This window comes from Nematostella vectensis, chromosome 5 (genome assembly GCF_932526225.1).
Source record: "Nematostella vectensis chromosome 5, jaNemVect1.1, whole genome shotgun sequence".
NCBI classification, from domain to species: Eukaryota; Metazoa; Cnidaria; class Anthozoa; order Actiniaria; family Edwardsiidae; genus Nematostella; species Nematostella vectensis.
Genome location: NC_064038.1, coordinates 16,199,413 through 16,225,067, shown reverse-complemented (window position 1 = coordinate 16,225,067; position 25,655 = coordinate 16,199,413). Strand labels below are relative to the sequence as shown.

Here is a 25,655-nt window from a genome sequence, read left to right as displayed (position 1 = left end):
CAACAACGCAATCTACTAACCACTATACGATCACGCCGAGATTGATTTGAGATAAAGAAAAAATAACAAATAAATGGAAGGTTCCTATGGAGTTCTAAGCTTTTTGCTTATGCTCTTAAACAAGGAACGAGTTCATACTCAGTATTGAGGCTTACAGAACAACACGAAGACAAACAAGTAAAGTTGAAAAAAAATGAAATGATTAGGATTCGAACCTGGGTTATTGCGGCAACAACGCAATGTACTAACCACGATACGATCACGGCGAGATTGAATTCAGATAAAGAAAAAAATGACAAATAAATGGAAGCATCCCATGGAGTTCTAAGCTTTTTGCTTATGCTCTTAAACAAGGTACGAGTTCATACTCAGTATTGTGGCTTACAGAACAACACGAAGACAAACAAGTAAAGTTAAAAAAAAATGAAATGATTAGGATTCGAACCTGGGTTATTGCGGCAACAACGCAATGTACTAACCAGTATACAATCACGGGGAGATTGAATTCAGATAATGAAAAACATGACAAATAAATGGAAGCTTCCTGTGGATTTCTAAGCTTTTTGCTTATGCTCTTAAACAAGGTACGAGTGCAGACTCAGTATTGGGGCTTAAAGAACAACACAAAGACAAACAAGTAAAGTTGAAAAAAAATAAAATGATTAGGATTCGAACCTGGGTTATTGCGGCAACAACGCAATGTACTAACCAGTATACAATCAAGGGGAGATTGAATTCAGATAAAGAAAAACATGACAAATAAATGGAAGCTTCCTGTGGAGTTCTAAGCTTTTTGCTTTTGCTATTAAACAAGGTACGAGTGCAGACTCAGTATTGGGGCTTAAAGAACAACACAAAGACAAACAAATAAAGTTAAAAAGATGCCGTGACCAGGAATCGAACCTGGGTTACTGCGGCCACAACGCAATCTACTAACCACTATACGATCACGCCGAGATTGATTTGAGATAAAGAAAAAATAACAAATAAATGGAAGCTTCCTATGCAGTTCTAAGCTTTTTGCTTATGCTCTTGAACAAGTTAGGAGTGCATACACAGTATTGGGGCTTACAGAACAACACGAAGACAAACAAGTAAAGTTGAGAAAAAAAAATGCCGTGACCAGGATTCGAACCTGGGTTATTGCGGCCACAACGCAATGTACTGACCACTATACAATCACGGCGAGATTGAATTCAGATAAAGAAAAAATGACAAATAAATGGAAGCTTACCATGGAGTTCTAAGCTTTTTGCTTATGCTCTTAAACAAGGTATGAGTTCATACTCCGTATTGGGGCTTACAGAACAACACGAAGACAAACAAGTAAAGTTGAAAAAATATGCCGTGACCAGGTTTCGAACCTGGGTTATTGCGACCACAACGCAATGTACTAACCAGTTTACGATCACTTCTAGATTGATTTGAGATAAAAAAAATGACAAAGAGAGGAGTTCTAAACTTTTTGCTTATGCTCTTGAACAAGGTACGAGAGCATACTCAGTACCGGGTCTTACAGAAAAACAGGAAGACAAACAAGTAATGTTAAAAAAAATGCCGTGACCAGGACTCGAACCTGGGTTATTGCGGCCACAACGCAATGTACTAACCAATATACGATCACGGGGAGATTGAATTCTGATAAAGAAAAAATGACCAATAAATGGTAGCTTCCTGTGGAGTTCTAAGCTTTTTGCTTATGATCTTAAACAAGGTACGAATGCATACTCAGTATTGGGGCTTACAGAACAACACAAAGACAAACAAGTAAAGTTAAAAAAAATGCCGTGACCAGGACTCGAACCTGGGTTATTGCGGCCACAACGCAATGTACTAACCACTATACTATCACGGGGAGATTGAATTCTGATAGAGAAAAAATAACCAATAAATGGAAGCTTCCTGTGGAGTTCTAAGCTTTTTGCTTATGATCTTAAACAAGGTACGAGTGCAGACTCAGTATTGGGGCTTAAAGAACAACACAAAGACAAACAAATAAAGTTAAAAAAATGCCGTGACCAGGAATCGAACCTGGGTTATTGCGGCCACAACGCAAAGTATTAACCACTATACGATCACGGCGAGACTGAATTCAGATAAAGAAAAAATGACAAATAATTTGAAGCTTCCTATGCAGTTCTAAGCTTTTTGCTTATGCTCTTGAACAAGATAGGAGTGCATACACAGTATTGGGGCTTACAGAACAACACGAAGACAAACAAGTAAAGTTGAAAAAAAAATAAAATGATTAGGATTCGAACCTGGGTTATTGCGGCAACAACGCAATGTACTAACCAGTATACAATCAAGGGGAGATTGAATTCAGATAAAGAAAAACATGACAAATAAATGGAAGCTTCCTATGCAGTTCTAAGCTTTTTGCTTATGCTCTTGAACAAGATAGGAGTGCATACACAGTATTGGGGCTTACAGAACAACACGAAGACAAACAAGTAAAGTTAAGAAAAAAAAATGCCGTGACCAGGATTCGAACCTGGGTTATTGCGGCCACAACGCAATGTACTGACCACTATACAATCACGGCGAGATTGAATTCAGATAAAGAAAAAATGACAAATAAATGGAAGCTTCCCATGGAGTTCTAAGCTTTTTGCTTATGCTCTTAAACAAGGTATGAGTTCATACTCAGTATTGGGGCTTACAGAACAACACGAAGACAAACAAGTAAAGTTGAAAAAATATGCCGTGACCAGGTTTCGAACCTGGGTTATTGCGACCACAACGCAATGTACTAACCAGTTTACGATCACTTCGAGATTGATTTGAGATAAAAAAAAATGACAAAGAGAGGAGTTCTAAACTTTTTGCTTATGCTCTTGAACAAGGTACGAGAGCATACTCAGTACCGGGTCTTACAGAAAAACACGAAGACAAACAAGTAATGTTAAAAAAAATGCCGTGACCAGGACTCGAACCTGGGTTATTGCGGCCACAACGCAATGTACTAACCACTATACGATCACGGGGAGATTGAATTCTGATAAAGAAAAATGACAAATAAATGGAAGCTTCCTGTGGAGTTCTAAGCTTTTTGCTTATGATCTTAAACAAGGTACGAATGCATACTCAGTATTGGGGCTTACAGAACAACACAAAGACAAACAAGTAAAGTTAAAAAAAATGCCGTGACCAGGACTCGAACCTGGGTTATTGCGGCCACAACGCAATGTACTAACCACTATACGATCACGGGGAGATTGAATTCTGATAAAGAAAAAATGACCAATAAATGGAAGCTTCCTGTGGAGTTCTAAGCTTTTTGCTTATGATCTTAAACAAGGTACGAGTGCAGACTCAGTATTGGGGCTTAAAGAACAACACAAAGACAAACAAATAAAGTTAAAAAAATGCCGTGACCAGGAATCGAACCTGGGTTATTGCGGCCACAACGCAAAGTATTAACCACTATACGATCACGGCGAGATTGAATTCAGATAAAGAAAAAATAACAAATAAATGGAAGCTTCCTATGCAGTTCTAAGCTTTTTGCTTATGCTCTTGAACAAGATAGGAGTGCATACACAGTATTGGGGCTTACAGAACAACACGAAGACAAACAAGTAAAGTTAAGAAAAAAATGCCGTGACCAGGATTCGAACCTGGGTTATTGCGGCCACAACGCAAAGTATTAACCACTATACGATCACGGCGAGATTGAATTCAGATAAAGAAAAAATGACAAATAATTTGAAGCTTCCTGTGAAGTTCTAAGCTTTTTGCTTATGCTTTTGAACATGATGGGAGTGCATACTCAGTATTAGGGCTTATAGAACAACACGAAGACAAAAAAGTAAAGCTGAAAAAAAAAATGCTGTGACCAGGATTCGAATCTGTGTTATTGCGGCCACAACGCAATGTACTAACCACTATACGATCACGGCGAGTTTGAACTCAGATAAAGACAAAATGACAAATAAATGGAAGCTTCCTGTGGAGTTCTAAGCTTTTTGCTTATGCTCTTAAACAAGGTACCAGTGAATACTCAGTATTGAGGGTTAACGAACAACACAAAGACAAACAAGTAGAGTTGAAAAAAATGCCGTGACCAGGATTCGAACCTGGATTATTGCGGCCACAACGCAATGTACCAATCACGGGGAGATTGAATTCAGATAAAGAAAAAATGACAAATAAATGGAAGCTTCCTGTGGAGTTCTAAGCTTTTTGCTTATGCTCTTGAACAAGATAGGATTGCAGACTCAGAATCGGGGCTTACAGAACAACACGAAGACAATCAAGTAAAGTTGAAAAAAAAATGCCGTGACCAGGATTCGAACCTGTGTTATTGCGGCCACAACGCAATGTTCTAACCACTATACGATCACGGCGAGATTGATTTCATATAAAGAAAAAATGACAAATAAATGGAAGCTTCCTGTGGAGTTCTAAGCTTTTTGCTTATGCTCTTAAACAACGTACGAGTGCATACTCAGTATCGGGGCTTACAGAACAACAAGAAGACAAACAAGTAAAGTTGAAAAAAAAATGCCGTGACCAGGATTCGGACCTGGGTTATTGCGGCCACAACGCAATGTACTTACCACTATACGATCACGGCGAGATTGAATTCAGATAAAGAAAAAATAACAAATAAATGGAAGCTTCCTGTGGAGTTCTAAGCTTTTCGCTTATGCTCTTGAACAAGATAGGAGTGCAAACTCAGTATTGGGGCTTAAAGAACAACACAAGGACAAACAAGTAAAGTTGAAAATAAATGACATGGCCAGAATTCAAACCTGTGTTATTTTGGCCACAACGCAATGTACTAACAAGTGTACAATCTCGGCGAGAGTGATTTGAGACAAAGAAAAACTGACAAATAAATGGAAGCTTCCTGTGGAGTTCTAAGCTTTTTGCTTTTGCTATTAAACAAGGTCCGAGTGCAGACTCAGTATTGGGGCTTAAAGAACAACACAAAGACAAACAAATAAAGTTAAAAAAATGCCGTGACCAGGAATCGAACCTGGGTTACTGCTGCCACAACGCAATCTACTAACCACTATACGATCACGCCGAGATTGATTTGAGATAAAGAAAAAATAACAAATAAATGGAAGCTTCCTATGGAGTTCTAAGATTTTTGCTTATGCTCTTGAACAAGATAGGAGTGCATACGCAGTATTGGGGCTTACAGAACAACACGAAGACAAACAAGTAAAGTTAAGAAAAGAAATGCCGTGACCAGGATTCGAACCTGGGTTATTGCGGCCACAACGCAATGTACTAACCACAATACGATCACGGCGAGATTGAATTCAGATAAAGAAAAAAATGACAAATAAATGGAAGCATCCCATGGAGTTCTAAGCTTTTTGCTTATGCTCTTGAACAAGGTACGAGTTCATACTCAGTATTGTGGCTTACAGAACAACACGAAGACAAACAAGTAAAGTTGAAAAAAAAATGAAATGATTAGGATTCGAACCTGGGTTATTGCGGCAACAACGCAATGTACTAACCAGTATACAATCACGGGGAGATTGAATTCAGATAAAGAAAAACATGACAAATAAATGGAAGCTTCCTGTGGATTTCTAAGCTTTTTGCTTATGCTCTTAAACAAGGTACGAGTGCAGACTGAGTATTGGGGCTTAAAGAACAACACAAAGCCCAACAAGTTAAGTTGAAAAAAAAATAAAATGATTAGGATTCGAACCTGGGTTATTGCGGCCACAACGCAATGTACTAACCACTATACCATCACGGCGAGGATGATTTGAGACAAAGAAAACCTGATAAATAAATGGAAGCTTCCTGTGGAGTTCTAAGCTTTTTGCTTTTGCTATTAAACAAGGTACGAGTGCAGACTCAGTATTAGGGCTTAAAGAACAACACAAAGACAAACAAATAAAGTTAAAAAGATGCCGTGACCAGGAATCGAATCTGGGTTACTGCGGCCACAAAGCAATCTACTAACCACTATACGATCACGCCGAGATTGATTTGAGATAAAGAAAAAATAACAAATAAATGGAAGCTTCCTATGCAGTTCTAAGATTTTTGCTTATGCTCTTGAACAAGATAGGAGTGCATACACAGTATTGGGGCTTACAGAACAACACGAAGACAAACAAGTAAAGTTAAGAAAAAAAATGCCGTGACCAGGATTCGAACCTGGGTTATTGCGGCCACAACGCAATGTACTGACCACTATACGATCACGGCGAGATTGAATTCAGATAAAGAAAAAATGACAAATAAATGGAAGCTTCCCATGGAGTTCTAAGCTTTTTGCTTATGCTCTTAAACAAGGTATGAGTTCATACTCAGTATTGGGGCTTACAGAACAACACGAAGACAAACAAGTAAAGTTGAAAAAAATATGCCGTGACCAGGTTTCGAACCTGGGTTATTGCGACCACAACGCAATGTACTAACCAGTTTACGATCACTTCGAGATTGATTTGAGATAAAAAAAATGACAACGAGAGGAGTTCTAAACTTTTTGCTTATGCTCTTGAACAAGGTACGAGTGCATACTCAGTACCGGGTCTTACAGAAAAACACGAAGACAAACAAGTAATGTTAAAAAAAATGCCGTGACCAGGACTCGAACCTGGGTTATTGCGGCCACAACGCAATGTACTAACAACTATACGATCACGGGGAGATTGAATTCTGATTAAGAAAAACTGACCAATCAATGGAAGCTTCCTGTGGAGTTCTAAGCTTTTTGCTTATGATCTTAAACAAGGTACGAATGCATACTCAGTATTGGGGCTTACAGAACAACACAAAGACAAACAAGTAAAGTTAAAAAAAATGCCGTGACCAGGACTCGAACCTGGGTTATTGCGGCCACAACGCAATGTACTAACCAGTATACAATCAAGGGGAGATTGAATTCAGATAAAGAAAAACATGACAAATAAATGGAAGCTTCCTGTGGAGTTCTAAGCTTTTTGCTTTTGCTATTAAACAAGGTACGAGTGCAGACTCAGTATTGGGGCTTAAAGAACAACACAAAGACAAACAAATAAAGTTAAAAAGATGCCGTGACCAGGAATCGAACCTGGGTTACTGCGGCCACAACGCAATCTACTAACCACTACACGATCACGCCGAGATTGATTTGAGATAATGAAAAAATAACAAATAAATGGAAGCTTCCTATGCAGTTCTAAGCTTTTTGCTTATGCTCTTGAACAAGATAGGAGTGCATACACAGTATTGGGGCTTACAGAACAACACGAAGACAAACAAGTAAAGTTAAGAAAAAAATGCCGTGACCAGGATTCGAACCTGGGTTATTGCGGCCACAACGCAATGTACTGACCACTATACGATCACGGCGAGATTGAATTCAGATAAAGAAAAAATGACAAATAAATGGAAGCTTCCCATGGAGTTCTAAGCTTTTTGCTTATGCTCTTAAACAAGGTATGAGTTCATACTCAGTATTGGGGCTTACAGAACAACACGAAGACAAACAAGTAAAGTTGAAAAAATATGCCGTGACCAGGTTTCGAACGTGGGTTATTGCGACCACAACGCAATGTACTAACCAGTTTACGATCACTTCGAGATTGATTTGAGATAAAAAAAATGACAAAGAGAGGAGTTCTAAACTTTTTGCTTATGCTCTTGAACAAGGTACGAGTGCATACTCAGTACCGTGTCTTACAGAAAAACACGAAGACAAACAAGTAATGTTAAAAAAAATGCCGTGACCAGGACTCGAACCTGGGTTATTGCGGCCACAACGCAATGTACTAACCACTATACGATCACGGGGAGATTGAATTCTGATAAAGAAAAAATGACCAATAAATGGAAGCTTCCTGTGGAGTTCTAAGCTTTTTGCTTATGATCTTAAACAAGGTACGAATGCATACTCAGTATTGGGGCTTACAGAACAACACAAAGACAAACAAGTAAAGTTAAAAAAAATGCCGTGACCAGGACTCGAACCTGGGTTACTGCTGCCACAACGCAATCTACTAACCACTATACGATCACGCCGAGATTGATTTGAGATAAAGAAAAAATAACAAATAAATGGAAGTTTCCTATGGAGTTCTAAGCTTTTTGCTTATGCTCTTAAACAAGGTACGAGTTCATACTCAGTATTGGGGCTTACAGAACAACACGAAGACAAACAAGTAAAGTTGAAAAAAAATGAAATGATTAGGATTCGAACCTGGGTTATTGCGGCAACAACGCAATGTACTAACCACGATACGATCACGGCGAGATTGAATTCAGATAAAGAAAAAAATGACAAATAAATGGAAGCATCCCATGGAGTTCTAAGCTTTTTGCTTATGCTCTTAAACAAGGTACGAGTTCATACTCAGTATTGTGGCTTACAGAACAACACGAAGACAAACAAGTAAAGTTGAAAAAAAATGAAATGATTAGGATTCGAACCTGGGTTATTGCGGCAACAACGCAATGTACTAACCAGTATACAATCACGGGGAGATTGAATTCAGATAAAGAAAAACATGACAAATAAATGGAAGCTTCCTGTGGATTTCTAAGCTTTTTGCTTATGCTCTTAAACAAGGTACGAGTGCAGACTCAGTATTGGGGCTTAAAGAACAACACAAAGCCAAACAAGTAAAGTTGAAAAAAAAAATAAAATGATTAGGATTCGAACCTGGGTTATTGCGGCCACAACGCAATGTACTAACCACTATACCATCACGGCGAGGATGATTTGAGACAAAGAAAACCTGATAAATAAATGGAAGCTTCCTGTGGAGTTCTAAGCTTTTTGCTTTTGCTATTAAACAAGGTACGAGTGCAGACTCAGTATTGGGGCTTAAAGAACAACACAAAGACAAACAAATAAAGTTAAAAAGATGCCGTGACCAGGAATCGAACCTGGGTTACTGCGGCCACAACGCAATCTACTAACCACTATACGATCACGCCGAGATTGATTTGAGATAAAGAAAAAAATTACAAATAAATGGAAGCTTCCTATGCAGTTCTAAGCTTTTTGCTTATGCTCTTGAACAAGATAGGAGTGCATACACAGTATTGGGGCTTACAGAACAACACGAAGACAAACAAGTAAAGTTAAGAAAAAAAATGCCGTGACCAGGATTCGAACCTGGGTTATTGCGGCCACAACGCAATGTACTGACCACTATACGATCACGGCGAGATCGAATTCAGATAAAGAAAAAATGACAAATAAATGGAAGCTTCCCATGGAGTTCTAAGCTTTTTGCTTATGCTCTTAAACAAGGTATGAGTTCATACTCAGTATTGGGGCTTACAGAACAACACGAAGACAAACAAGTAAAGTTGAAAAAAATATGCCGTGACCAGGTTTCGAACCTGGGTTGATGCGACCACAACGCAATGTACTAACCAGTTTACGATCACTTCGAGATTGATTTGAGATAAAAAAAAATGTCAAAGAGAGGAGTTCTAAACTTTTTGCTTATGCTCTTGAACTAGGTACGAGTGCATACTCAGTACCGGGTCTTACAGAAAAACACGAAGACAAACAAGTAATGTGAAAAAAATGCCGTGACCAGGACTCGAACCTGGGTTATTGCGGCCACAACGCAATGTACTAACCACTATACGATCACGGGGAGATTGAATTCTGATAAAGAAAAAATGACCAATAAATGGAAGCTTCCTGTGGAGTTCTAAGCTTATTGCTTATGATCTTAAACAAGGTACGAATGCATACTCAGTATTTGGGCTTACAGAACAACACAAAGACAAACAAGTAAAGTTAAAAAAATGCCGTGACCAGGACTCGAACCTGGGTTATTGCGGCCACAACGCAATGTACTAACCACTATACGATCACGGGGAGATTGAATTCTGATAAAGAAAAAATGACCAATAAATGGAAGCTTCCTGTGGAGTTCTAAGCTTTTTGCTTATGATCTTAAACAAGGTACGAGAAAAAAAAATGCCGTGACCAGGATTCGGACCTGGGTTATTGCGGCCAATACTGAGTCTGCACTAACCTGAGTCTGCAATAACCTGGGTTATTGCGGCCACAACGCAATGTTCTATCCACTATACGATCACGGCGAGATTGATTTCATATAAAGAAAAAATGACAAATAAATGGAAGCTTCCTGTGGAGTTCTAAGCTTTTTCTTAAGCTCTTAAACAACGTACGATCATACTAAGTATCGGGGCTTATAGAACAACACGAAGACAAACAAGTAAAGTTGAAAAAAATTGCCGTGACCAAGATTCGAACCTGGGTTATTGCGGCCACAACGCAATGTACTAACCACTATACGATCACGCCAAGATTGAGTTCATATAAAGAAAAAATGACAAATAAATGGAAGCTTCCTGTGGAGTTCTAAGCTTTTTGCTTATTCTCTTAAACAAGGTACGAGTTCATACTCAGTATTGGGGGTTAAAGAACAACACGAAGACAAACAAGTAAAGTTGAACAAAAATGCCGTGACCAGGATTCGAACCTGGGTTATTGTGGCCACAACGCAATGTACTAACCACTATTCGATCACGGCGAGATTGAATTCAGATAAAGAAAAAATGACAAATAAATAAAAGCTTCCTGTGAAGTTCTAAGCTTTTTGCTTATGCTCTTAAACAAGGTACGAGTGCAGACTCAGTATTGGGGCTTAAAGAACAACACAAAGCCAAACAAGTAAAGTTGAACAAAAATAAAATGATTAGGATTCAAACCTGGGTTATTGCGGCCACAACGCAATGTACTAACCACTATACGATCACGGCGACCTTGATTTCATATAAAGAAAAAATGACAAATAAATGGAAGCTTCCTGTGGAGTTCTAAGCTTTTTGCTTATGCTCTTAAACAACGTATGAGTGCATACTCAGTATCAGGGCTTACAGAACAACAGGAAGACAAACAAGTAAAGTTGAAAAAAAATGCAGTGACCAGGAATCGAACCTAGGTTACTGCGACCACAACGCAATCTACTAACCACTATACGATCACGCCGAGATTGATTTGAGATAAAGAAAAAATAACAAATAAATGGAAGCTTCCTATGCAGTTCTAAGCTTTTTGCTTATGCTCTTGAACAAGATAGGAGTGCATACACAGTATTGGGGCTTACAGAACAACACGAAGACAAACAAGTAAAGTTAAGAAAAAAAATGCCGTGACCAGGATTCGAACCTGGGTTATTGCGGCCACAACGCAATGTACTAACCACTATACGATCACGGCCAGATTGAATTCAGATGAAGAAAAAATGACAAATAAATGGAAGCTTCCCATGGAGTTCTAAGCTTTTTGCTTATGCTCTTAAACAAGGTACGAGTTCATACTCAGTATTGGGGCTTACAGAACAACACGAAGACAAACAAGTAAAGTTGAAAAAAAATAAAATGATTAGGATTCGAACCTGGGTTATTGCGGCAACAACGCAATGTACTAACCAGTATACAATCAAGGGGAGATTGAATTCAGATAAAGAAAAACATGACAAATAAATGGAAGCTTCCTGTGGAGTTCTAAGCTTTTTGCTTTTGCTATTAAACAAGGTACGAGTGCAGACTCAGTATTGGGGCTTAAAGAACAACACAAAGACAAACAAATAAAGTTAAAAAGATGCCGTGACCAGGAATCGAACCTGGGTTACTGCGGCCACAACGCAATCTACTAACCACTATACGATCACGCCGAGATTGATTTGAGATAAAGAAAAAATAACAAATAAATGGAAGCTTCCTATGCAGTTCTAAGCTTTTTGCTTATGCTCTTGAACAAGATAGGAGTGCATACACAGTATTGGGGCTTACAGAACAACACGAAGACAAACAAGTAAAGTTAAGAAAAAAAAATGCCGTGACCAGGATTCGAACCTGGGTTATTGCGGCCACAACGCAATGTACTGACCACTATACAATCACGGCGAGATTGAATTCAGATAAAGAAAAAATGACAAACAAATGGAAGCTTACCATGGAGTTCTAAGCTTTTTGCTTATGCTCTTAAACAAGGTATGAGTTCATACTCCGTATTGGGGCTTACAGAACAACACGAAGACAAACAAGTAAAGTTGAAAAAATATGCCGTGACCAGGTTTCGAACCTGGGTTATTGCGACCACAACGCAATGTACTAACCAGTTTACGATCACTTCTAGATTGATTTGAGATAAAATAAATGACAAAGAGAGGAGTTCTAAACTTTTTGCTTATGCTCTTGAACAAGGTACGAGAGCATACTCAGTACCGGGTCTTACAGAAAAACAGGAAGACAAACAAGTAATGTTAAAAAAAATGCCGTGACCAGGACTCGAACCTGGGTTATTGCGGCCACAACGCAATGTACTAACCAATATACGATCACGGGGAGATTGAATTCTGATAAAGAAAAAATGACCAATAAATGGTAGCTTCCTGTGGAGTTCTAAGCTTTTTGCTTATGATCTTAAACAAGGTACGAATGCATACTCAGTATTGGGGCTTACAGAACAACACAAAGACAAACAAGTAAAGTTAAAAAAAATGCCGTGACCAGGACTCGAACCTGGGTTATTGCGGCCACAACGCAATGTACTAACCACTATACTATCACGGGGAGATTGAATTCTGATAGAGAAAAAATAACCAATAAATGGAAGCTTCCTGTGGAGTTCTAAGCTTTTTGCTTATGATCTTAAACAAGGTACGAGTGCAGACTCAGTATTGGGGCTTAAAGAACAACACAAAGACAAACAAATAAAGTTAAAAAAATGCCGTGACCAGGAATCGAACCTGGGTTATTGCGGCCACAACGCAAAGTATTAACCACTATACGATCACGGCGAGACTGAATTCAGATAAAGAAAAAATGACAAATAATTTGAAGCTTCCTATGCAGTTCTAAGCTTTTTGCTTATGCTCTTGAACACGATAGGAGTGCATACACAGTATTGGGGCTTACAGAACAACACGAAGACAAACAAGTAAAGTTGAAAAAAAAATAAAATGATTAGGATTCGAACCTGGGTTATTGCGGCAACAACGCAATGTACTAACCAGTATACAATCAAGGGGAGATTGAATTCAGATAAAGAAAAACATGACAAATAAATGGAAGCTTCCTATGCAGTTCTAAGCTTTTTGCTTATGCTCTTGAACAAGATAGGAGTGCATACACAGTATTGGGGCTTACAGAACAACACGAAGACAAACAAGTAAAGTTAAGAAAAAAAAATGCCGTGACCAGGATTCGAACCTGGGTTATTGCGGCCACAACGCAATGTACTGACCACTATACAATCACGGCGAGATTGAATTCAGATAAAGAAAAAATGACAAATAAATGGAAGCTTCCCATGGAGTTCTAAGCTTTTTGCTTATGCTCTTAAACAAGGTATGAGTTCATACTCAGTATTGGGGCTTACAGAACAACACGAAGACAAACAAGTAAAGTTGAAAAAATATGCCGTGACCAGGTTTCGAACCTGGGTTATTGCGACCACAACGCAATGTACTAACCAGTTTACGATCACTTCGAGATTGATTTGAGATAAAAAAAAATGACAAAGAGAGGAGTTCTAAACTTTTTGCTTATGCTCTTGAACAAGGTACGAGAGCATACTCAGTACCGGGTCTTACAGAAAAACACGAAGACAAACAAGTAAAGTTAAAAAAAATGCCGTGACCAGGACTCGAACCTGGGTTATTGCGGCCACAACGCAATGTACTAACCACTATACGATCACGGGGAGATTGAATTCTGATAAAGAAAAAATGACCAATAAATGGAAGCTTCCTGTGGAGTTCTAAGCTTTTTGCTTATGATCTTAAACAAGGTACGAATGCATACTCAGTATTGGGGCTTACAGAACAACACAAAGACAAACAAGTAAAGTTAAAAAAAATGCCGTGACCAGGACTCGAACCTGGGTTATTGCGGCCACAACGCAATGTACTAACCACTATACGATCACGGGGAGATTGAATTCTGATAAAGAAAAAATGACCAATAAATGGAAGCTTCCTGTGGAGTTCTAAGCTTTTTGCTTATGATCTTAAACAAGGTACGAGTGCAGACTCAGTATTGGGGCTTAAAGAACAACACAAAGACAAACAAATAAAGTTAAAAAAATGCCGTGACCAGGAATCGAACCTGGGTTATTGCGGCCACAACGCAAAGTATTAACCACTATACGATCACGGCGAGATTGAATTCAGATAAAGAAAAAATAACAAATAAATGGAAGCTTCCTATGCAGTTCTAAGCTTTTTGCTTATGCTCTTGAACAAGATAGGAGTGCATACACAGTATTGGGGCTTACAGAACAACACGAAGACAAACAAGTAAAGTTAAGAAAAAAATGCCGTGACCAGGATTCGAACCTGGGTTATTGCGGCCACAACGCAAAGTATTAACCACTATACGATCACGGCGAGATTGAATTCAGATAAAGAAAAAATGACAAATAATTTGAAGCTTCCTGTGAAGTTCTAAGCTTTTTGCTTATGCTTTTGAACATGATGGGAGTGCATACTCAGTATTAGGGCTTATAGAACAACACGAAGACAAAAAAATAAAGTTGAAAAAAAAAATGCTGTGACCAGGATTCGAATCTGTGTTATTGCGGCCACAACGCAATGTACTAACCACTATACGATCACGGCGAGATTGAACTCAGATAAAGACAAAATGACAAATAAATGGAAGCTTCCTTTGGAGTTCTAAGCTTTTTGCTTATGCTCTTAAACAAGGTACCAGTGAATACTCAGTATTGAGGGTTAACGAACAACACAAAGACAAACAAGTAGAGTTGAAAAAAATGCCGTGACCAGGATTCGAACCTGGATTATTGCGGCCACAACGCAATGTACCAATCACGGGGAGATTGAATTCAGATAAAGAAAAAATGACAAATAAATGGAAGCTTCCTGTGGAGTTCTAAGCTTTTTGCTTATGCTCTTGAACAAGATAGGATTGCAGACTCAGAATCGGGGCTTACAGAACAACACGAAGACAATCAAGTAAAGTTGAAAAAAAAATGCCGTGACCAGGATTCGAACCTGTGTTATTGCGGCCACAACGCAATGTTCTAACCACTATACGATCACGGCGAGATTGATTTCATATAAAGAAAAAATGACAAATAAATGGAAGCTTCCTGTGGAGTTCTAAGCTTTTTGCTTATGCTCTTAAACAACGTACGAGTGCATACTCAGTATCGGGGCTTACAGAACAACAAGAAGACAAACAAGTAAAGTTGAAAAAAAAATGCCGTGACCAGGATTCGGACCTGGGTTATTGCAGCCACAACGCAATGTACTTACCACTATACGATCACGGCGAGATTGAATTCAGATAAAGAAAAAATAACAAATAAATGGAAGCTTCCTGTGGAGTTCTAAGCTTTTCGCTTATGCTCTTGAACAAGATAGGAGTGCAGACTCAGTATTGGGGCTTAAAGAACAACACAAGGACAAACAAGTAAAGTTGAAAATAAATGACATGGCCAGAATTCGAACCTGTGTTATTTTGGCCACAACGCAATGTACTAACAAGTGTACAATCTCGGCGAGAGTGATTTGAGACAAAGAAAAACTGACAAATAAATGGAAGCTTCCTGTGGAGTTCTAAGCTTTTTGCTTTTGCTATTAAACAAGGTCCGAGTGCAGACTCAGTATTGGGGCTTAAAGAACAACACAAAGACAAACAAATAAAGTTAAAAAAATGCCGTGACCAGGAATCGAACCTGGGTTACTGCTGCCACAACGCAATCTACTAACCACTATACGATCACGCCGAGATTGATTTGAGATAAAGAAAAAATAACAAATAAATGGAAGCTTCCTATGCAGTTCTAAGCTTTTTGCTTATGCTCTTGAACAAGATAGGAGTGCATACACAGTATTGGGGCTTACAGAACAACACGAAGACAAACAAGTAAAGTTAAGAAAAAAAATGCCGTGACCAGGATTCGAACCTGGGTTATTGCGGCCACAACGCAATGTACTGACCACTATACGATCACGGCGAGATTGAATTCAGATAAAGAAAAAATGACAAATAAATGGAAGCTTCCCATGGAGTTCTAAGCTTTTTGCTTATGCTCTTAAACAAGGTATGAGTTCATACTCAGTATTGGGGCTTACAGAAGAACACGAAGACAAACAAGTAAAGTTGAAAAAAATATGCCGTGACCAGGTTTCGAACCTGGGTTATTGCTACCACAACGCAATGTACTAACCAGTTTACGATAACTTCTAGATTGATTTGAGATAAAAAAAATGACAAAGAGAGGAGTTCTAAACTTTTTGCTTATGCTCTTGAACAAGGTACGAGAGCATACTCAGTACCGGGTCTTACAGAAAAACAGGAAGACAAACAAGTAATGTTAAAAAAAATGCCGTGACCAGGACTCGAACCTGGGTTATTGCGGCCACAACGCAATGTACTAACCAATATACGATCACGGGGAGATTGAATTCTGATAAAGAAAAAATGACCAATAAATGGTAGCTTCCTGTGGAGTTCTAAGCTTTTTGCTTATGATCTTAAACAAGGTACGAATGCATACTCAGTATTGGGGCTTACAGAACAACACAAAGACAAACAAGTAAAGTTAAAAAAAATGCCGTGACCAGGACTCGAACCTGGGTTATTGCGGCCACAACGCAATGTACTAACCACTATACTATCACGGGGAGATTGAATTCTGATAGAGAAAAAATAACCAATAAATGGAAGCTTCCTGTGGAGTTCTAAGCTTTTTGCTTATGATCTTAAACAAGGTACGAGTGCAGACTCAGTATTGGGGCTTAAAGAACAACACAAAGACAAACAAATAAAGTTAAAAAAATGCCGTGACCAGGAATCGAACCTGGGTTATTGCGGCCACAACGCAAAGTATTAACCACTATACGATCACGGCGAGACTGAATTCAGATAAAGAAAAAATGACAAATAATTTGAAGCTTCCTATGCAGTTCTAAGCTTTTTGCTTATGCTCTTGAACAAGATAGGAGTGCATACACAGTATTGGGGCTTACAGAACAACACGAAGACAAACAAGTAAAGTTGAAAAAAAAATAAAATGATTAGGATTCGAACCTGGGTTATTGCGGCAACAACGCAATGTACTAACCAGTATACAATCAAGGGGAGATTGAATTCAGATAAAGAAAAACATGACAAATAAATGGAAGCTTCCTATGCAGTTCTAAGCTTTTTGCTTATGCTCTTGAACAAGATAGGAGTGCATACACAGTATTGGGGCTTACAGAACAACACGAAGACAAACAAGTAAAGTTAAGAAAAAAAAATGCCGTGACCAGGATTCGAACATGGGTTATTGCGGCCACAACGCAATGTACTGACCACTATACAATCACGGCGAGATTGAATTCAGATAAAGAAAAAATGACAAATAAATGGAAGCTTCCCATGGAGTTCTAAGCTTTTTGCTTATGCTCTTAAACAAGGTATGAGTTCATACTCAGTATTGGGGCTTACAGAACAACACGAAGACAAACAAGTAAAGTTGAAAAAATATGCCGTGACCAGGTTTCGAACCTGGGTTATTGCGACCACAACGCAATGTACTAACCAGTTTACGATCACTTCGAGATTGATTTGAGATAAAAAAAATGACAAAGAGAGGAGTTCTAAACTTTTTGCTTATGCTCTTGAACAAGGTACGAGAGCATACTCAGTACCGGGTCTTACAGAAAAACACGAAGACAAACAAGTAATGTTAAAAAAAATGCCGTGACCAGGACTCGAACCTGGGTTATTGCGGCCACAACGCAATGTACTAACCACTATACGATCACGGGGAGATTGAATTCTGATAAAGAAAAAATGACCAATAAATGGAAGCTTCCTGTGGAGTTCTAAGCTTTTTGCTTATGATCTTAAACAAGGTACGAATGCATACTCAGTATTGGGGCTTACAGAACAACACAAAGACAAACAAGTAAAGTTAAAAAAAATGCCGTGACCAGGACTCGAACCTGGGTTATTGCGGCCACAACGCAATGTACTAACCACTATACGATCACGGGGAGATTGAATTCTGATAAAGAAAAAATGACCAATAAATGGAAGCTTCCTGTGGAGTTCTAAGCTTTTTGCTTATGATCTTAAACAAGGTACGAGTGCAGACTCAGTATTGGGGCTTAAAGAACAACACAAAGACAAACAAATAAAGTTAAAAAAATGCCGTGACCAGGAATCGAACCTGGGTTATTGCGGCCACAACGCAAAGTATTAACCACTATACGATCACGGCGAGATTGAATTCAGATAAAGAAAAAATAACAAATAAATGGAAGCTTCCTATGCAGTTCTAAGCTTTTTGCTTATGCTCTTGAACAAGATAGGAGTGCATACACAGTATTGGGGCTTACAGAACAACACGAAGACAAACAAGTAAAGTTAAGAAAAAAATGCCGTGACCAGGATTCGAACCTGGGTTATTGCGGCCACAACGCAAAGTATTAACCACTATACGATCACGGCGAGATTGAATTCAGATAAAGAAAAAATGACAAATAATTTGAAGCTTCCTGTGAAGTTCTAAGCTTTTTGCTTATGCTTTTGAACATGATGGGAGTGCATACTCAGTATTAGGGCTTATAGAACAACACGAAGACAAAAAAGTAAAGCTGAAAAAAAAAATGCTGTGACCAGGATTCGAATCTGTGTTATTGCGGCCACAACGCAATGTACTAACCACTATACGATCACGGCGAGTTTGAACTCAGATAAAGACAAAATGACAAATAAATGGAAGCTTCCTGTGGAGTTCTAAGCTTTTTGCTTATGCTCTTAAACAAGGTACCAGTGAATACTCAGTATTGAGGGTTAACGAACAACACAAAGACAAACAAGTAGAGTTGAAAAAAATGCCGTGACCAGGATTCGAACCTGGATTATTGCGGCCACAACGCAATGTACCAATCACGGGGAGATTGAATTCAGATAAAGAAAAAATGACAAATAAATGGAAGCTTCCTGTGGAGTTCTAAGCTTTTTGCTTATGCTCTTGAACAAGATAGGATTGCAGACTCAGAATCGGGGCTTACAGAACAACACGAAGACAATCAAGTAAAGTTGAAAAAAAAATGCCGTGACCAGGATTCGAACCTGTGTTATTGCGGCCACAACGCAATGTTCTAACCACTATACGATCACGGCGAGATTGATTTCATATAAAGAAAAAATGACAAATAAATGGAAGCTTCCTGTGGAGTTCTAAGCTTTTTGCTTATGCTCTTAAACAACGTACGAGTGCATACTCAGTATCGGGGCTTACAGAACAACAAGAAGACAAACAAGTAAAGTTAAAAAAAAAATCCCGTGACCAGTATTCGGACCTGGGTTATTGCGGCCACAACGCAATGTACTTACCACTATACGATCACGGCGAGATTGAATTCAGATAAAGAAAAAATAACAAATAAATGGAAGCTTCCTGTGGAGTTCTAAGCTTTTCGCTTATGCTCTTGAACAAGATAGGAGTGCAGACTCAGTATTGGGGCTTAAAGAACAACACAAGGACAAACAAGTAAAGTTGAAAATAAATGACATGGCCAGAATTCGAACCTGTGTTATTTTGGCCACAACGCAATGTACTAACAAGTGTACAATCTCGGCGAGAGTGATTTGAGACAAAGAAAAACTGACAAATAAATGGAAGCTTCCTGTGGAGTTCTAAGCTTTTTGCTTTTGCTATTAAACAAGGTCCGAGTGCAGACTCAGTATTGGGGCTTAAAGAACAACACAAAGACAAACAAATAAAGTTAAAAAAATGCCGTGACCAGGAATCGAACCTGGGTTACTGCTGCCACAACGCAATCTACTAACCACTATACGATCACGCCGAGATTGATTTGAGATAAAGAAAAAATAACAAATAAATGGAAGCTTCCTATGGAGTTCTAAGATTTTTGCTTATGCTCTTGAACAAGATAGGAGTGCATACGCAGTATTGGGGCTTACAGAACAACACGAAGACAAACAAGTAAAGTTAAGAAAAGAAATGCCGTGACCAGGATTCGAACCTGGGTTATTGCGGCCACAACGCAATGTACTAACCACAATACGATCACGGCGAGATTGAATTCAGATAAAGAAAAAAATGACAAATAAATGGAAGCATCCCATGGAGTTCTAAGCTTTTTGCTTATGCTCTTAAACAAGGTACGAGTTCATACTCAGTATTGTGGCTTACAGAACAACACGAAGACAAACAAGTAAAGTTGAAAAAAAAATGAAATGATTAGGATTCGAACCTGGGTTATTGCGGCAACAACGCAATGTACTAACCAGTATACAATCACGGGGAGATTGAATTCAGATAAAGAAAAACATGACAAATAAATGGAAGCTTCCTGTGGATTTCTAAGCTTTTTGCTTATGCTCTTAAACAAGGTACGAGTGCAGACTGAGTATTGGGGCTTAAAGAACAACACAAAGCCAAACAAGTTAAGTTGAAAAAAAAATAAAATGATTAGGATTCGAACCTGGGTTATTGCGGCCACAACGCAATGTACTAACCACTATACCATCACGGCGAGGATGATTTGAGACAAAGAAAACCTGATAAATAAATGGAAGCTTCCTGTGGAGTTCTAAGCTTTTTGCTTTTGCTATTAAACAAGGTACGAGTGCAGACTCAGTATTGGGGCTTAAAGAACAACACAAAGACAAACAAATAAAGTTAAAAAGATGCCGTGACCAGGAATCGAACCTGGGTTACTGCGGCCACAACGCAATCTACTAACCACTATACGATCACGCCGAGATTGATTTGAGATAAAGAAAAAATAACAAATAAATGGAAGCTTCCTATGCAGTTCTAAGATTTTTGCTTATGCTCTTGAACAAGATAGGAGTGCATACACAGTATTGGGGCTTACAGAACAACACGAAGACAAACAAGTAAAGTTAAGAAAAAAAATGCCGTGACCAGGATTCGAACCTGGGTTATTGCGGCCACAACGCAATGTACTGACTACTATACGATCACGGCGAGATTGAATTCAGATAAAGAAAAAATGACAAATAAATGGAAGCTTCCCATGGAGTTCTAAGCTTTTTGCTTATGCTCTTAAACAAGGTATGAGTTCATACTCAGTATTGGGGCTTACAGAACAACACGAAGACAAACAAGTAAAGTTGAAAAAAATATGCCGTGACCAGGTTTCAAACCTGGGTTATTGCGACCACAACGCAATGTACTAACCAGTTTACGATCACTTCGAGATTGATTTGAGATAAAAAAAATGACAACGAGAGGAGTTCTAAACTTTTTGCTTATGCTCTTGAACAAGGTACGAGTGCATACTCAGTACCGGGTCTTACAGAAAAACACGAAGACAAACAAGTAATGTTAAAAAAAATGCCGTGACCAGGACTCGAACCTGGGTTATTGCGGCCACAACGCAATGTACTAACAACTATACGATCACGGGGAGATTGAATTCTGATTAAGAAAAACTGACCAATCAATGGAAGCTTCCTGTGGAGTTCTAAGCTTTTTGCTTATGATCTTAAACAAGGTACGAATGCATACTCAGTATTGGGGCTTACAGAACAACACAAAGACAAACAAGTAAAGTTAAAAAAAATGCCGTGACCAGGACTCGAACCTGGGTTATTGCGGCCACAACGCAATGTACTAACCAGTATACAATCAAGGGGAGATTGAATTCAGATAAAGAAAAACATGACAAATAAATGGAAGCTTCCTGTGGAGTTCTAAGCTTTTTGCTTTTGCTATTAAACAAGGTACGAGTGCAGACTCAGTATTGGGGCTTAAAGAACAACACAAAGACAAACAAATAAAGTTAAAAAGATGCCGTGACCAGGAATCGAACCTGGGTTACTGCGGCCACAACGCAATCTACTAACCACTACACGATCACGCCGCGATTGATTTGAGATAATGAAAAAATAACAAATAAATGGAAGCTTCCTATGCAGTTCTAAGCTTTTTGCTTATGCTCTTGAACAAGATAGGAGTGCATACACAGTATTGGGGCTTACAGAACAACACGAAGACAAACAAGTAAAGTTAAGAAAAAAATGCCGTGACCAGGATTCGAACCTGGGTTATTGCGGCCACAACGCAATGTACTGACCACTATACGATCACGGCGAGATTGAATTCAGATAAAGAAAAAATGACAAATAAATGGAAGCTTCCCATGGAGTTCTAAGCTTTTTGCTTATGCTCTTAAACAAGGTATGAGTTCATACTCAGTATTGGGGCTTACAGAACAACACAAAGACAAACAAGTAAAGTTGAAAAAATATGCCGTGACCAGGTTTCGAACGTGGGTTATTGCGACCACAACGCAATGTACTAACCAGTTTACGATCACTTCGAGATTGATTTGAGATAAAAAAAATGACAAAGAGAGGAGTTCTAAACTTTTTGCTTATGCTCTTGAACAAGGTACGAGTGCATACTCAGTACCGTGTCTTACAGAAAAACACGAAGACAAACAAGTAATGTTAAAAAAAATGCCGTGACCAGGACTCGAACCTGGGTTATTGCGGCCACAACGCAATGTACTAACCACTATACGATCACGGGGAGATTGAATTCTGATAAAGAAAAAATGACCAATAAATGGAAGCTTCCTGTGGAGTTCTAAGCTTTTTGCTTATGATCTTAAACAAGGTACGAATGCATACTCAGTATTGGGGCTTACAGAACAACACAAAGACAAACAAGTAAAGTTAAAAAAAATGCCGTGACCAGGACTCGAACCTGGGTTACTGCTGCCACAACGCAATCTACTAACCACTATACGATCACGCCGAGATTGATTTGAGATAAAGAAAAAATAACAAATAAATGGAAGTTTCCTATGGAGTTCTAAGCTTTTTGCTTATGCTCTTAAACAAGGTACGAGTTCATACTCAGTATTGGGGCTTACAGAACAACACGAAGACAAACAAGTAAAGTTGAAAAAAAATGAAATGATTAGTATTCGAACCTGGGTTATTGCGGCAACAACGCAATGTACTAACCACGATACGATCACGGCGAGATTGAATTCAGATAAAGAAAAAAATGACAAATAAATGGAAGCATCCCATGGAGTTCTAAGCTTTTTGCTTATGCTCTTAAACAAGGTACGAGTTCATACTCAGTATTGTGGCTTACAGAACAACACGAAGACAAACAAGTAAAGTTGAAAAAAAATGAAATGATTAGGATTCGAACCTGGGTTATTGCGGCAACAACGCAATGTACTAACCAGTATACAATCACGGGGAGATTGAATTCAGATAAAGAAAAACATGACAAATAAATGGAAGCTTCCTGTGGATTTCTAAGCTTTTTGCTTATGCTCTTAAACAAGGTACGAGTGCAGACTCAGTATTGGGGCTTAAAGAACAACACAAAGCCAAACAAGTAAAGTTGAAAAAAAAAATAAAATGATTAGGATTCGAACCTGGGTTATTGCGGCCACAACGCAATGTACTAACCACTATACCATCACGGCGAGGATGATTTGAGACAAAGAAAACCTGATAAATAAATGGAAGCTTCCTGTGGAGTTCTAAGCTTTTTGCTTTTGCTATTAAACAAGGTACGAGTGCAGACTCAGTATTGGGGCTTAAAGAACAACACAAAGACAAACAAATAAAGTTAAAAAGATGCCGTGACCAGGAATCGAACCTGGGTTACTGCGGCCACAACGCAATCTACTAACCACTATACGATCACGCCGAGATTGATTTGAGATAAAGAAAAAAATTACAAATAAATGGAAGCTTCCTATGCAGTTCTAAGCTTTTTGCTTATGCTCTTGAACAAGATAGGAGTGCATACACAGTATTGGGGCTTACAGAACAACACGAAGACAAACAAGTAAAGTTAAGAAAAAAAATGCCGTGACCAGGATTCGAACCTGGGTTATTGCGGCCACAACGCAATGTACTGACCACTATACGATCACGGCGAGATCGAATTCAGATAAAGAAAAAATGACAAATAAATGGAAGCTTCCCATGGAGTTCTAAGCTTTTTGCTTATGCTCTTAAACAAGGTATGAGTTCATACTCAGTATTGGGGCTTACAGAACAACACGAAGACAAACAAGTAAAGTTGAAAAAAATATGCCGTGACCAGGTTTCGAACCTGGGTTATTGAGACCACAACGCAATGTACTAACCAGTTTACGATCACTTCGAGATTGATTTGAGATAAAAAAAAATGTCAAAGAGAGGAGTTCTAAACTTTTTGCTTATGCTCTTGAACAAGGTACGAGTGCATACTCAGTACCGGGTCTTACAGAAAAACACGAAGACAAACAAGTAATGTTAAAAAAAATGCCGTGACCAGGACTCGAACCTGGGTTATTGCGGCCACAACGCAATGTACTAACCACTATACGATCACGGGGAGATTGAATTCTGATAAAGAAAAACTGACCAATCAATGGAAGCTTCCTGTGGAGTTCTAAGCTTTTTGCTTATGATCTTAAACAAGGTACGAATGCATACTCAGTATTGGGGCTTACAGAACAACACAAAGACAAACAAGTAAAGTTAAAAAAAATGCCGTGACCAGGACTCGAACCTGGGTTATTGCGGCCACAACGCAATGTACTAACAACTATAAGATCACGGGGAGATTGAATTCTGATAAAGAAAAAATGACCAATAAATGGAAGCTTCCTGTGGAGTTCTAAGCTTTTTGCTTATGATCTTAAACAAGGTACGAGTGCAGACTCAGTATTGGGGCTTAAAGAACAACACAAAGACAAACAAATAAAGTTAAAAAAATGCCGTGACCAGGAATCGAACCTGGGTTACTGCTGCCACAACGCAATCTACTAACCACTATACGATCACGCCGAGATTGATTTGAGATAAAGAAAAAATAACAAATAAATGGAAGTTTCCTATGGAGTTCTAAGCTTTTTGCTTATGCTCTTGAACAAGATAGGAGTGCATACGCAGTATTGGGGCTTACAGAACAACACGAAGACAAACAAGTAAAGTTAAGAAAAAAAAATGCCGTGACCAGGATTCGAACCTGGGTTATTGCGGCCACAACGCAATGTACTAACCACAATACGATCACGGCGAGATTGAATTCAGATAAAGAAAAAAATGACAAATAAATGGAAGCATCCCATGGAGTTCTAAGCTTTTTGCTTATGCTCTTAAACAAGGTACGAGTTCATACTCAGTATTGTGGCTTACAGAACAACACGAAGACAAACAAGTAAAGTTGAAAAAAAATGAAATGATTAGGATTCGAACCTGGGTTATTGCGGCAACAACGCAATGTACTAACCAGTATACAATCACGGGGAGATTGAATTCAGATAAAGAAAAACATGACAAATAAATGGAAGCTTCCTGTGGATTTCTAAGCTTTTTGCTTATGCTCTTAAACAAGGTACGAGTGCAGACTCAGTATTGGGGCTTAAAGAACAACACAAAGCCAAACAAGTAAAGTTGAAAAAAAAATAAAATGATTAGGATTCGAACCTGGGTTATTGCGGCCACAACGCAATGTACTAACCACTATACCATCACGGCGAGGATGATTTGAGACAAAGAAAACCTGATAAATAAATGGAAGCTTCCTGTGGAGTTCTAAGCTTTTTGCTTTTGCTATTAAACAAGGTACGAGTGCAGACTCAGTATTGGGGCTTAAAGAACAACACAAAGACAAACAAATAAAGTTAAAAAATGCCGTGACCAGGAATCGA

General features: G+C 38.7%; 25 non-coding genes across 25 annotated transcripts; all 25 read right to left on the bottom strand.

Moving 5' to 3' along the window:
- Positions 1-1,114: 1,114 nt before the first annotated feature.
- Trnah-gug lies at positions 1,115-1,186 on the bottom strand. The gene has a single exon. It is a non-coding gene; the product is annotated as a tRNA-His (tRNA).
- Positions 1,187-1,783: 597 nt separating this feature from the next.
- On the bottom strand, positions 1,784-1,855 carry Trnah-gug. The gene has a single exon. It is a non-coding gene; the product is annotated as a tRNA-His (tRNA).
- A 155-nt stretch (positions 1,856-2,010) lies between these two features.
- On the bottom strand, positions 2,011-2,082 carry Trnah-gug. The gene has a single exon. It is a non-coding gene; the product is annotated as a tRNA-His (tRNA).
- A 391-nt stretch (positions 2,083-2,473) lies between these two features.
- Trnah-gug lies at positions 2,474-2,545 on the bottom strand. The gene has a single exon. It is a non-coding gene; the product is annotated as a tRNA-His (tRNA).
- Positions 2,546-3,369: 824 nt separating this feature from the next.
- Trnah-gug lies at positions 3,370-3,441 on the bottom strand. The gene has a single exon. It is a non-coding gene; the product is annotated as a tRNA-His (tRNA).
- Positions 3,442-3,599: 158 nt separating this feature from the next.
- Positions 3,600-3,671, bottom strand: Trnah-gug. The gene has a single exon. It is a non-coding gene; the product is annotated as a tRNA-His (tRNA).
- An 836-nt stretch (positions 3,672-4,507) lies between these two features.
- Positions 4,508-4,579, bottom strand: Trnah-gug. The gene has a single exon. It is a non-coding gene; the product is annotated as a tRNA-His (tRNA).
- A 1,535-nt stretch (positions 4,580-6,114) lies between these two features.
- On the bottom strand, positions 6,115-6,186 carry Trnah-gug. The gene has a single exon. It is a non-coding gene; the product is annotated as a tRNA-His (tRNA).
- Positions 6,187-7,242: 1,056 nt separating this feature from the next.
- Trnah-gug lies at positions 7,243-7,314 on the bottom strand. The gene has a single exon. It is a non-coding gene; the product is annotated as a tRNA-His (tRNA).
- Positions 7,315-9,061: 1,747 nt separating this feature from the next.
- Positions 9,062-9,133, bottom strand: Trnah-gug. The gene has a single exon. It is a non-coding gene; the product is annotated as a tRNA-His (tRNA).
- Positions 9,134-11,101: 1,968 nt separating this feature from the next.
- Trnah-gug lies at positions 11,102-11,173 on the bottom strand. Its single transcript has one exon. It is a non-coding gene; the product is annotated as a tRNA-His (tRNA).
- A 617-nt stretch (positions 11,174-11,790) lies between these two features.
- On the bottom strand, positions 11,791-11,862 carry Trnah-gug. The gene has a single exon. It is a non-coding gene; the product is annotated as a tRNA-His (tRNA).
- A 597-nt stretch (positions 11,863-12,459) lies between these two features.
- On the bottom strand, positions 12,460-12,531 carry Trnah-gug. The gene has a single exon. It is a non-coding gene; the product is annotated as a tRNA-His (tRNA).
- Positions 12,532-12,686: 155 nt separating this feature from the next.
- Trnah-gug lies at positions 12,687-12,758 on the bottom strand. Its single transcript has one exon. It is a non-coding gene; the product is annotated as a tRNA-His (tRNA).
- Positions 12,759-13,149: 391 nt separating this feature from the next.
- Positions 13,150-13,221, bottom strand: Trnah-gug. Its single transcript has one exon. It is a non-coding gene; the product is annotated as a tRNA-His (tRNA).
- An 825-nt stretch (positions 13,222-14,046) lies between these two features.
- On the bottom strand, positions 14,047-14,118 carry Trnah-gug. The gene has a single exon. It is a non-coding gene; the product is annotated as a tRNA-His (tRNA).
- A 158-nt stretch (positions 14,119-14,276) lies between these two features.
- Trnah-gug lies at positions 14,277-14,348 on the bottom strand. The gene has a single exon. It is a non-coding gene; the product is annotated as a tRNA-His (tRNA).
- Positions 14,349-15,871: 1,523 nt separating this feature from the next.
- Positions 15,872-15,943, bottom strand: Trnah-gug. The gene has a single exon. It is a non-coding gene; the product is annotated as a tRNA-His (tRNA).
- A 598-nt stretch (positions 15,944-16,541) lies between these two features.
- Trnah-gug lies at positions 16,542-16,613 on the bottom strand. Its single transcript has one exon. It is a non-coding gene; the product is annotated as a tRNA-His (tRNA).
- A 155-nt stretch (positions 16,614-16,768) lies between these two features.
- On the bottom strand, positions 16,769-16,840 carry Trnah-gug. The gene has a single exon. It is a non-coding gene; the product is annotated as a tRNA-His (tRNA).
- A 1,287-nt stretch (positions 16,841-18,127) lies between these two features.
- Positions 18,128-18,199, bottom strand: Trnah-gug. The gene has a single exon. It is a non-coding gene; the product is annotated as a tRNA-His (tRNA).
- Positions 18,200-18,357: 158 nt separating this feature from the next.
- Positions 18,358-18,429, bottom strand: Trnah-gug. Its single transcript has one exon. It is a non-coding gene; the product is annotated as a tRNA-His (tRNA).
- A 2,443-nt stretch (positions 18,430-20,872) lies between these two features.
- Positions 20,873-20,944, bottom strand: Trnah-gug. The gene has a single exon. It is a non-coding gene; the product is annotated as a tRNA-His (tRNA).
- A 1,056-nt stretch (positions 20,945-22,000) lies between these two features.
- Positions 22,001-22,072, bottom strand: Trnah-gug. Its single transcript has one exon. It is a non-coding gene; the product is annotated as a tRNA-His (tRNA).
- Positions 22,073-23,819: 1,747 nt separating this feature from the next.
- On the bottom strand, positions 23,820-23,891 carry Trnah-gug. Its single transcript has one exon. It is a non-coding gene; the product is annotated as a tRNA-His (tRNA).
- Between the last annotated feature and the right edge of the window lie 1,764 nt (positions 23,892-25,655).